This window comes from Rhinatrema bivittatum, chromosome 1 (genome assembly GCF_901001135.1).
Source record: "Rhinatrema bivittatum chromosome 1, aRhiBiv1.1, whole genome shotgun sequence".
Lineage (NCBI taxonomy): Eukaryota > Metazoa > Chordata > Amphibia > Gymnophiona > Rhinatrematidae > Rhinatrema > Rhinatrema bivittatum.
This window is the reverse complement of record NC_042615.1, coordinates 258609024-258621676: the sequence shown is the minus strand read 5'-3', so window position 1 is coordinate 258621676 and position 12653 is coordinate 258609024. Positions and strand designations below refer to the sequence as shown.

At 46.1% G+C, this 12653-nt stretch overlaps 1 protein-coding gene across 3 annotated transcripts in view; it reads left to right on the top strand.

The window, feature by feature from the left end:
- The window catches only part of GFRA4 (GDNF family receptor alpha 4), a 463837-nt gene that overhangs the window by 288494 nt on the left and 162690 nt on the right, over positions 1-12653 (top strand). The window contains exon 1 of one of the 3 annotated variants that reach the window (XM_029594083.1): positions 5571-5627. The exons of the other annotated variants lie outside the window; for them this stretch is intronic. The gene's annotated coding sequence lies outside the window, so the exon portion shown is untranslated. Of the gene's footprint in view, positions 1-5570; positions 5628-12653 lie in introns of those variants that run through there. 3 annotated transcript variants of the gene reach the window in all.

The following is a 12653-nucleotide window of genomic DNA, read 5'->3' as shown; positions in this document are numbered from 1 at the left end:
GTGTCTTCAGGCTCATAGGAGCAGGATAAGGCGTCCGCTGGGAAGTTCTTCTCCACTGGACGATAGCGTAGCTCAAAGTTAAATCGGGAGAAAAATAATGCCCAGCAGACCTGGCAAGTGTTGAGATGCTGGACATGTCAGAGATGCTCAAGATTTTTATGATTGGTAAAGATCGTGAATTTGAACTGAGTGCCCTTCAACCAGGGATGCCACTCTTCGAGGGCGAGCTTGATTGATTGCAAGAAGTTCCCTATCCCCAATGCTGTAATTTTACTCAGCGGGGGAGAACTTGCGGGAGTAGAATGAGCATGGTTGGAGGACTCCTTGGGTCGAGTGTTGTCTCAGAACTGCCCCAGCCCCTATGGCAGAGGCATCTACTTCCACAACGAAGAGGCGGTTCGGATCCAGGTGGCGCAGGCAAGGACCTAAAAGGAAGGCATCCTTTAGGCTCTGATGGCACCGAGACCAGTTCTTGGTATCGCTGCCTTTATGGGTCATGGCCGTGAGGGATGCTGCCAACATGGAGTAGTTTGCTATGAATTGGCAATAGTAGTTAGTAAATCCTAAGAATCTTTGGAGCGCCCGGTGGCCCACTGGCCGGGGCCTGTCTTGGATGCCCTTTAACTTGCTGGGATCCATCGTCTAAGTACACGATGACCTTAGCATACAGGAGGTCATGGAAGATTTAATTTATCATGCGTTGGAATACCGCAGGTGCATTACAAAGTCCAAATGGCATTACGAGATATTCGTAGTGTCCATCCCTGGTATTGAATGCTGTTTTCCAGACGTCTTCAGGACATATGCGGACCAAGTTATAAGCGCCTCGCAGATCCAGCTTGGTCAAAATAGTGGTGCCCTGGAGGTGATCAAAAGCTCCGTAATTAATGGTAGAGGGTACCTGTCCTTGTAGGTAATGGCATTTAAGCCGCGGTAATCAATACATGGTCTTAGCGACCCATCCTTCTTAGTGACAAAGAAAAAGCCTGCATCTGCGGGCGAAGTAGAGGGATAGATGAAACCTTTAGCCAGGTTCTCTTGGATATACTCTGACATTGCTCGGGTTTTGGTCACAGACAGAGGGTAGGCCCTACCCCTAGGAGGTGTAGTGCCGGGTAGCAACTTGATGAGACTATCAAACTTGTGAAGGGGTGGAAGTATATCTGCCTTCTGCTTAGAAAACACGTCCTCGAAGTCAGCATATAGAAGTGGAAGACTAGAAGCAGCCACCATGAGGGGAATCGTAGGGGTGCCACCCTTTTGAGGCACGTCTGACGACAGGCTGAGCTCCATTCCATGAGCTGTAAGGTTTCCCAGTCAAACTGGGGTGAGTGGCGCTAGAGCCACGGTAATCCCAAGACCAATGAATGGATAGACATCTCGAGAAGGAAGAGCTCGATCTCCTCTTCATGGAGAGCTCCGGTGAGGAGACAGATGGGTTCTGTCACTTGGGAGATACTTCCAGGAAGCGGATCACTGTGAATGGAGGCAATGCGTAGCGGCATCTCCATAGTGCGAGTGGAAATGCCTAGGAGGTGGACCCGGTCCTTGATGATGAAATTCCCACCTGCTCCCAAGTCAATCAGAGCCAAAGCAGGGAAAGAGCGAGAGTCCCAGGTCAGGGTGACTGGCAGTGTTCATTGAGGGGCCAGAGTAGTAGTGCCCAAGTTCAGGACCCTGACAGAACTTAGCCCTGTGAGTTTCCCGGATGGACGGGACAAGACAAGGGGCAGTGGCCCAAAGCCCCACAGTACAGCCACAGATCTGACTGCCTCCGTCTGAGGCTTTTCTCCGGGGTCAGGCACCCTCAGCCCAGCTGCATGGGTTCTTCCACTTTGGTAGCCAGCGGGGTTCTGCTGGGGGCAGACCCTCCTGCAGATGGAGAGCGGTAGTGTTCCTCAGTGGGACGTTGGGGCATCGGAGCTTCTCGGTGACTCTCCTGGAGGAGGTCGTCGATGTGGCCTGCAAGCTTGATAAGGTCTTCAGGGGAGGATGGTAGCTCATGGACTGCGAGCTCATCCTAAAGTTGAGACAACAAACCATCCAGATAAATGACTCGGAGGCAATCCTCTTGCCAAACCTATTCTGTGGCAAGAGTTCGGAACTCAATTGTGTATTCGTTGAAAGCTCTTTGGCCTTGCCGCAAACATAGGAGACTGGAACTAGCTACAGCCTGCATCCTCGGGTCATCAATGGTCCTGCGAAAGGCGGTCACGAAACATGACAGCTCTTGGAGGAGAGAGTCCAAATGCTCCCACAAGGGAGATACCCATGCCAGCGCCTTGCCTTCTAGATGTGAAAGAATGAATGTAACTTTCGTGAGCTCATCCTGGAAGATGGAAGGCTGCAGAGCGAACTGCATATAGCACTGGTTAATAAACCCGCTGCAGAGCCTGGGGTCCTCATTGAAATGGGGTGAAGTGGGCAGGGCCAGCAGAGCTCTAGAGGGTGAAGGTGAAGGCTGAGGGCTGGACGGTGTGGATGTCTGTGCTGTAGGACCAGCGTGAGTATCTAGGCAGACATGTAGGTGCTCGACGGAGGAGGCCAGCATCTCTAAGAACCGCTGCTGTTCCTGGATCTTCAGAGGCAGGCCTAGAATGGCCTGGAGGGTGGATGGCTCCGCTGAGTCCATGGCCTTGCCAACCTGATGGTGGACCCTTGGCCTGAGGTGGGGTTGACGCTACCCATAGGGCAAGTCCCACAGGTCCCCACCATCGGGAGGCGGAGCAGAATAGGAGACAGAGGCCGACTGGAGCTTCGCCAATACCAGCCTACATTCCCCACAGGTTCAGCCCTTGGGTGCCTGGGTTGGCTGGTCTTAGGCATGCCTCCATCAGACGACTCCCAGTGAATGTTGTAGCAGGTAGCCAGGGACCAGCAGTGGTATCAGAGGGACTGAAGCAGGTCCGACAAGGCAGGGATCCAGAGGCCCGGGTGCCAAGGACGGGCTAGAAACAAGAACAAGTGATGCCCGGGCAGCAGAAGGCCGGAGCCTGACAAGGCCAAGACCAAGGAGATACTGAAGGAGAGGTCAGGAACAGGCTGGAGTCGGGGCAGGCGGCAGAGCTAGTTGAGGTAGAGTGGAGTGAGAGCCAAGGCCAGTAATCAGTCCTGAGCATAGTTCCAATAAAGCGAGGGTCAAAACCAGTAATCAGTCCTGAGCGTAGGTCCAACGAAGCGAGGGTCAAAGACAGTAATCAGTCCTGAGCATAGTTCCAATGAAGAGAGGGTCAAAACCAGTAATCAGTCCTGAGCGTAGGTCCAATGAAGCGAGGGTCAAAGACAGTAATCAGTCCTGAGCATAGTTCCAATGAAGCGAGGGTCAAAGCCAGTAATCAGTCCTGAGCGTGGTCCAAACGTAGCAGAGGTCAAAGCCAATAGTCAGTCCAAGCAAGGCTAGGGAGGATTCAGGAACTGGGACCATAAATGAAGTCAGGAACAGGAACTAAGTCAGGAACTAGCACGAGCAACGAGCACATGATAAGTGTGGAGACCTGTTGCCAAGGCAAGGAATGAGTGGCGGGCCCTGCCTTAAGTAGCAGGGCCCAATGATGTCATCATCAGGGACCGCAGGTAGGATTCCCGCCACGGCTCCTTTAAAGGTGGAAGAAGCATGCGCATGCATGCCTAGGAGGAAGCAGGCCACTGGACGGCAGCGTCTCCCCACGGCCCACGTGGGGAGATCCGCCGGGAACTGGAGGAGTCCATGGAAGAACAGGGAGAGCCAGAGGAGCCCGCAGAGCCCGAGGAGGCAACGGGGGTGCGGGAGCACAAGTGGCTAGCCACCGCCGCCAGAGAGTACGGGCCGGGTCTGGGAGCACCAGAGGTGAGTAGGCCCGGTCGTGGGCCTGCCGCAATGGGGTCACACAACAATTTGGGTACGAAAAGAAAGTTGGGGGTCAATCCAAACCCCAAGATTTTTGATAGAGTCTTTAAGCAAAAAATTCAAATATTTGAACAAGATATAATCACAATTGAACATTGTGGGGGTAATTTTCAAAGGAGTTACGCATGTAAATGTGACATACTGTCGTAGCAATTTTCAAAAGCTATTTACTCGAGTAAAGTGCACTTACTTGAGTAAATCCTATGGACAATTCAATGGCATATATTGTAGCAATTTTGAAAAGCCCACTTACTTGAGTAAAGTGTATTTACTCGAGCAAAAACCAGTTTTGCTCGAATAAATGCTTTTTAAAATCAAACCCAGAATGTGGTCTTTGGATCAACAAAAATTCTTTTTTTGACATATTAATTGTCAATTTGATTTAATGCAACCACTGCTTGATTGAAGACATACAGATATGCAAAGGTTCTAATGTTTGACTCCAAGAAGGGTGCAACCAAATGAAGAATTGGAGATCATCAGCATATATTTTATAGCCGTTGAAAACACTCGCTAACAATTTCATCGCTGGGGATAAATAGATATTAAATAAAACTGCTAATAAGGCAATGCTCTGAGGCACTCCTGACTTAATAATGGACCATTGTGACTGGTGATTCCCAAGTTTTACCTGTTGGGAATGATTGGTGAGATACGCTGTGAACCAGTCAAGCACATTTTCTGCAATGCTACATTCTTGCAGATGGTACTGGAGAATGGCATGGTCAATGGTGTCAAATGCAACTGAAATATCTAATGAGACAAGCAGAAATTGGTGCCCACTGTCCAAGCCTTATCTAAAAGTGTCAATCAAGGATAGTAAAAGAAGTTTAGTACTCATTGAGCATCTAAAGCCAAACTGGTGAGGATCTACAATCTCTTTTTCTTCTATAAATTCTGTCAATTGATGTACAATAGCATTCTCAATGATTTTGGAAACAAAAGGTAGTGAAGAAATTGGCCTTTTATTATTCAAATCAGTTGAATCTAAGCCAGATTTCTTCAACAATGGTCTAACTATTGCTCTATTGAGACTATCTGGAAAATAGCCTGTCTCAAGGGATTTATAATTAATTAATTAATGTCAATGTGGGAATGATTGCTTCTTTAGAAGTCTTAGAAAGAGCAATTGGACAATTACTCAAAGGACAACAGACATTGTTCATTGAGGAAATTAATTTACCCACCTCCATCTGTAATACAATGGAGAAGGATTTCCAGGATGGATAAAGTGAAAAATCAATTGAATCAAAGCAAGGCGGGCCGTCGATTAAACCTAGAGGAAACTTTATGGCCTCTAAAATTTTCGATTGATATTAATTTAAAAGAAGTCTAGAACTAGAAGCTCCCTTCGAAGATGGAAAATTGTGCCAACTGCATTCACTTTTCCTAAGGGACTATCTCAAGCAAATCAGAGAAGGGGTACGTCATGGTTGTGATTTCTTTTTAATACTAGTAAAAAATTTAAGAGGGGGGGCTAAGGAGAACCGATTACCTTTTGATTTCCTGTATTGCAACTTGCATCATTTGTTGACGCTGTACCAGCTGGAAACTCCCGGGTAAGGATTCAAGTCCCGGTTGAGTTGCCCCGCCCACCTGACGTCAAAGGGGAGGAGCAGGAAGAGCTTTAAAACAGCTCCTCCAGCAGCGCGAAGTTGGGCTAAGGAGAACCGATTACCTTTTGATTTCGTGTATTGCACTTGCATCATTTGTTGACACTGTACCAGCTGGAAACTCCCGGGTAAGGATTCAAGCCCCGGTTGAGTTGCCCCGCCTACCTGACGTCAAAGGGGAGGAACTGGAAGAGCTTTAAAACAGCTCCTCCAGCGGCGCAAAGCCGCCGCCGGCGCGTGCCAAAGTCGCACGCGCCAAAGGGGCAAGCGGCTTTGTTTTAATTAGAAGGGCTTTGGATTTATCTATTCTTCTTCAGCGATGATTTAGAGAATTATTTGAGAACTATTTTCGTGAGTCACTGTGTTTCCTTAATTTTTATATCTCCAATAGCCCCTACGAGCTAATTTAAATTGAGTAAGTTGCAAGGGAGCACTATTACATATTATTTCAGCTCACATATGTTGATGTAGGTCTTGCCTAGAAGAGGCATGTCCCACACAAAAAGAAAGGCTAAGATCAGGGAAGCTGTGACTTCTACACCTGATCTAGTAACATCTCAGCCAAGGATATCGACCTTCTTTGCATCTACACAGTTCCTGATCCTCCCGCTCAGATGACATCAGCGGGAGGGGCGTGGCCTTGGGCCAGAGATGTCATCTGAGAAAGCAGAAAACTGCTGACTGGTTAGGTTGACATCAGTGGTGGGCAGAGTAAAGGAAACATTGCTGAATGATAGAATAGTACAATACATTGAAACCAGTGGGTTACAGGATACTTGCAACACAATTTAACAAGGGGAATATCTTGCCAAACGTGATTGACTTATTTGATGAAATGACTACAGAAGTAGATTGGAGGAAGTGGGCAGGAACAATGCAAGGATATAAGGGTTGAAGGCAAACCTTCAGGACTGTGTTCCTCCCCCCTCACTTACACACACACACACACACACACACACACACACACGGGAGCTCCAGCACCACATACCACGCTCTCTCTCTCCCTGCATAGTATCCTTATCTCTCCCTTCCCCAATAGTATCCGCTCTCTCTCCACCCCCACTCCAAGTCATCAGCATCCTCTTCCTTCTCTCCCACCACCTTCAGCCCAACTTTCTTTGCTCACCAACCATAGAGATATCCCCTCCCCTCTCTCCTTTGGTGGCATATTCAGCCTGGAGCACACCCCAATCTTTCACCTTTCTCAGCATCCACCCTTTACTCAGCATCCCCCTTTCTCCCCTTTACAGTCCCATCCAGATTTCTCATTCCCCTGCCTCAGAAACATCTGGATTCCCCTTTCCAGCCCCAGCAGCATCTTTCTATTCCCTCCTTCTCCCTCTCCCAGCTTCTTACCCTCATCTATTTGGACTCTGCACAGGCTATAGTTCTCTCTCACCAGAAACCTAGTCCCAACACAGCAAGGAATTGAGCATCCACTAAAAGGCAGTCCTTCCTAACTCCAAACTCCTCTAGAGAGGCACGCAGGCAGTATGCAACTCCTGTGCTCCTCTATGTGCCAACACCTCCATGCCTGCCCAAGGACTAGCCCCTCAGCATAAGGGCATCAGCTTCCAGCCACAGGGAATATACAAATGCAGCTCGAAACCCAGAAGGAGAGGGAAAGAAATTATTTCATCTGGATAATTTCACAATAGGTATATGTCCAGACTGACCCGGACTAGCTTTCTCCGGGAGGTGCTGAATATCAGTACTACACAGTGAAAGTGAAGCCATGCTCCAGGAATGCCTCCAGCACCACTTCTTCTTATCAGTGTACATTTTATCTAGGAAAATCTTTACCCAGACAAAAATTTAGCCAGAGAACAGATAGAAAATTTGTTCCACTAACTCCAAAAGTTAACTCGACAATCCCTTTGAATATCACCTCTGTGTGAAAAGAAACCGGACTCAGAATGTGATGGTCATTGGGATTTATGTGTGTCTGGTTGCTTCTTCTTGCCCACTATTTCTAATTGAATTGGATTAAATAAGTGTTGGAGAGGATATTTAGATGAGGCTGCTTGAAGTGTGGCCTAGCATTTTTGGCTTCTTGTACTTAGATCGTACTGATCATTTGTTGAGCATACTGAGCCTCTTTTGGTAGGAGATTAACATCATTAAAGCAACTCTTCATGTCTCAAAAGAGATGAGACTTATGCATATTTTAATTAGACAAATTAAGCTCTGAACCACAGAATGCATTATCAACCCCAAATGCCTCATTCTATAGTCAGTAACTGTCTATTTGCTACTATTCAGGCTTCCAGAGGCCCAAATTTTAAATCATATGATAACTTTTAAAATATTCAGTTGACTCTCCCAGAGATCTATGGTATGGGTGCATTAAGCCTACTAATCAATGATGAACTATAAAAAAATGAAAAAAATAACATATCAAAATAATATAAAACATGGTTGCAAAAATTATTCAACTTAAGTAAAATATATATGCAAAACACATCTAACTTTAAATGTGTTTGCATTTTGGCCAGACTCATAATTTTCATGCATTTCTTTTTGTGCAATTTTTTGAAGCGATACAGCACAGAAGTAAACAGCACTTGTCTTTCTCTTTTTTCTCCTTTTCACCCTTCAACTTTGAACTCCCCTTCCCCAAAGGTTATAGGACATCTCATCCGAGATCCAACCTCAGTGATGCATCCTCAGGGCCACTCTTTGGCTGGCAAGGTAACAGCAGCTCTCTCTCAAAGCCTGAGTACACAACTCCTGCAGGACACTATAACGCCCTCTTTGACCGATGTCCGTAGTGTAGGAGCCATTCACAGTCCCAGAGCTCATCTTTTCTTCCCAGAGCTCTAATTCTTCATTGCTATGTAAACAGTGGTATTGGTCATTGGGATGCTGCTCCTGGACCCTAGGTGAGGATAGGAATCCTTACACGGTATCTCCACTCCCTCCAGTCCAGGGGAGGATTGCAGGAAAATATTGGCCCAGAGGATTTTTTTTTTAAAAACTGGCCCTTGGGGTATCTGATGCCTTCATGCACTTTCCCTGCAGCACATGTGTCACCAGCAACCAAAACCACACTAAGTCAACCCTGCAACCCAGCAGAATCGAGCCAAGATATCTCCAAAATAAACTTAATCTTTCCTAAATAACTAAGAAGTTGAACACATTCTATCTAGAGCCCAAGGGTGAGCATAGTTGCAGCCCCTATTCCATCCATGCAAATTGGTTGGGCCCCCTACATATCTGATATCTCTTACAGAGATATATTCTGGATTCCTGGTCTGGCTCTTGAACCAGTTGCAAGTAATGACACTGCCAGCCAGTGTCAGACACAGACACGCTCAGTCACAAACAGAGTTTTTAGATTGCAGAAACTTTACTGGCACATACACACTAACAACTACAAAGACACATACTCTTTCTCAGACATACTGAATGTGTGTGTGTGTGTGTGTGTCTCACGCTGACACACACACACACTCTCTCTGACATGCTACTGTTGTACTGCTGCTTATTAGAGATGTGAATCATGTGCCAGATCGTCTTAACGATCAGATTCGGCTGAGGGGGGGGGAAAAATCTGATCGTTAAGATATGTGAATTGGAATCGTTTCCGATTCCAATTCACATCGCTAATTTTATTTTAGGGAGGCCCGCGCCGCTAAAAAAAAAACCCCACCCGACCCTTTAAATCAAGATATATGAACCATCAATCATAATAGTAAAGTCATAGTTATAAAAATAATAAATATTCAAAACAGCTGATGAAAAGAATACCCAATCATTATTTTTTTAATTATTCCCAAATACCCTTAAAAGCAGAATAATAACCAAATAAATAAAATATTTAAAAAACAGAAGATATCAAATAACACCCAATTATTAAAACTAATAAGGATAAAAAACATCTCCTGCTCTCCATACCTGGGAACTTTTGATTTCAAGTCATCCTGAGATATTCATGGATTAGTTCAGGGAGGGAGTAGTACAACTTTCTCCTCTCTCTCTCACATACCCATATTCTCCAACACGCACACACACACACTTGCTTACTCACACATCCTCACACATATGTTCTCTCTCATATACTCTCTCACACATACATATGCTCCCACATTCTCTCTCACACACATACATGCACACACATTCTTTCTCATGCACACTCTCTCTCTCTCCCCAGAACATGCAAACAGAGGCTTCCTCGGACCTGCACAGCTTCTTTCTCACATATCCATGTAGTCGTACATGCTATTTGCTCACATGCACACATGCTCCTACACATGTCCACCTACATGCTATCTTACATGCTATTTGCTCACACATATGCTTTCATACACACATATGCTTTCTCTTACATACACACAAACACTTGCTCACTCTCTCCCCGAAATATACCAGTAACAGAAACCTGCTCCTTGGGCCTATGCAATGCCTCTCACACATACATACACATTCTGTCTTACATTCTATTTACTCCTACACATACTCACTCTCTGTCTCTCCAAGGAACATCAGCCTTCTTTCTTCAGCCATGTGGCTCCACTAACACAACAGCCTCCTTGCTGCACAGCTCGCAAGCACAAAAGCATCTTGAGGTGCAACCAGGGGTGGCTCAAGGCAGTCTACTGCCTGAGGCGAGGGAGGAGATGGCACTCCCTCCACTTTGAGGCACAGTGCAGTGTAGGTCAAATCACTATGATAACAAGGATTTGGTGCCCCCTTGGAGTCTGGTCCTCTCAATGATTTTAAATGGTAGGGAAGTGCACAGGCAAGGATGAGAGTTCCCAGAGGTGTGGCAGATAAGAGTGTCAGGGATATTTCTAAGAAACTGGCAATCCTGTCCCACTTCTTAAGCTTACCATCTACTTCCCACCATTCCCCAGCATTTGCACCCTGGGGAAGTGGGAGATGGATGAATGGTGAGGGTCTCTGCATGGCATACTCTCTTACGGCCAATGCAAGGGTATTAGGTGTTTGGTGAACCTTACAGCCTTGCTCTGCCCCATCCCAAGGTCTCACCACATACAATTAAAAACTATGCATAACAACAACAAATTTTACATGAAAAAGGACTTTCAAAGTACAGTCTTCTGATGTAAAAATATCACTTACAACAACATGGCACTGCTGTGATGTCAGTGAGGAGATGCTGCAAAAAAGATACTTGGAGCCTATATGGTATTAGGCCTATTGTAAAAATGTGTTTGGTTTGGGCTTAGTCCTCAAGGGAGCCATGGATAAACTGAATTACAATTATAGTAATCTTCCCTTACCAAAATTGCACTAACATCCAGCACTCAAAAAGTAAGAACCCTACCCATGAAAATTCAACAATTCAAATATTACACCAGGCCCTAAAAAATCAATACATCCCCTATTAAGAAAACAGAACAAGACAGGTTGTTATAGATCCCTAAATAGAAATTACACAATAGCAGAATACATTTCCATCACACATTAGAACACAGACATTCACCAAATACAGAATAAAGTGACCATAAAGTAAAAATAGAAAAATGCAGACAAAAACTGAATTGGAAATTGCAAATAGCCAGACTCTGTATGCAACGCAACAATGGAAAAACAGAACTATCACCATTTCTCATAAAACAAAAAAATCAGTAAATATAAAACATCAGTCATAATAGTAAAACCATACTAATAAAAAACACATTTCAAGACAGCTGATGAACAGAATAACATTTTAAAATTAATTTTATATTAATTCATTAAATTTTAAAAGTTCCCAAACACCAATAAAATGTCAAAACAGCAGACACATCCAATAACATCCAAAAATAATTAACATTAATAAGAATAAAAAATGTCCAGCTTTCCTTACCTGGGAGCTTTGATTTCCAGTCACCCTGAAATTATCCTGGATTAGCATGGGAAGGGGTAAGGACTACACACAACTTTGTCCATTCTCTCTCATATACACTCACTTTCTAACACACATATGCTCATCTCACATACAAGTTTGCTCACATTAACACATGCTGTCACACACACACGCTCACTCTCACATGCTCTGACACACTCGCTCACATTCCCATATGCTCTCACACACACTCACATGCTCTTTCACACACAAGCTTACTCACACTCTCTCATACACACACTCACTCATGTAAGCTCGCTCACACAGCTCACTCACATGCTTATTCTCCATATGCTCCCCTTTCCCTTCCTTCTCACACACCCCCTTCTCTTCCCTTTCAGCCTCTCACTCTCTCAGCACCCTTTGCTTTTCTTCTCTCCCTCTTCTCAAACACGCCTTATCTCCTCCCTTCCCTCCCTCTTCTCTCCACCCTTTTCACTCAATCCTTTCCCTTCCATTCCCTCTCACTCACACTCACCGGCCCCCTTCCCTTAAACCCCACACACCAGGTCTCTCCTTTCTTGCTGGCGGCGGGATGTAGGATCCCCGCAGGCACATCAAAATCCAGTGCTGGCCCAGGATCCCCAAAGGCATGTCTAGCTGCTGCTGCTGTTGTCTTCTTGCCCATGGGGCCTGGGATCAACCTGGGTGGTCATAATTCTGTGCCACCGCTGCTGCTTTCTTCTTTCTACTCGCTGGGGCTGTGATCCCCGTGGGTACATCTTAATTCCAACTGTCACAAGGGTCTTCTTTCCCATGGGGCCTGGGACCCCTATGGGTGCATCATAAATCCATTCCACCACTGCCATCTTCTTGCAGGGGCTGGATCCCTGTGACAGGGGTCTCTTCGCTTCAATCGCATGGCTGAAGAAAAGAGGTCACTGTCAGCTGGGCCGCATGGTTGAAAAGAAAGAGGGCCCTGTCAGCTGGGCTGTGAGGCATTAAAGAGAAGGCCGGGCAGCCCAAATGACAGCGGCCTCTTCTCTTCAGCCACATGGCTGGCCAACAGAGGCCTCTTTCTTTTCTGCCGCACGGCCCGGCTGACAGGGGTCTCCTTCTTTTCCACGGCCTGGCCCACAGTGGCGTCTTCTTTTCCTCTATGCAGCCTGGCACAAGTTAGCCCCACAACCACGTGACTGACTGATTGGCCCATCGAGGCATGCTCAAAGCCCCGATAGGCCAATCCACCCCTGCTCCAGTCCCACAAGTTCCATTCGATCTTTCCCACAATGGTACTCACTCCTTGACATCTCATCAGGCTTGTTTCTGAACTTGAAAATAGTCAACTGGACACTTGAAG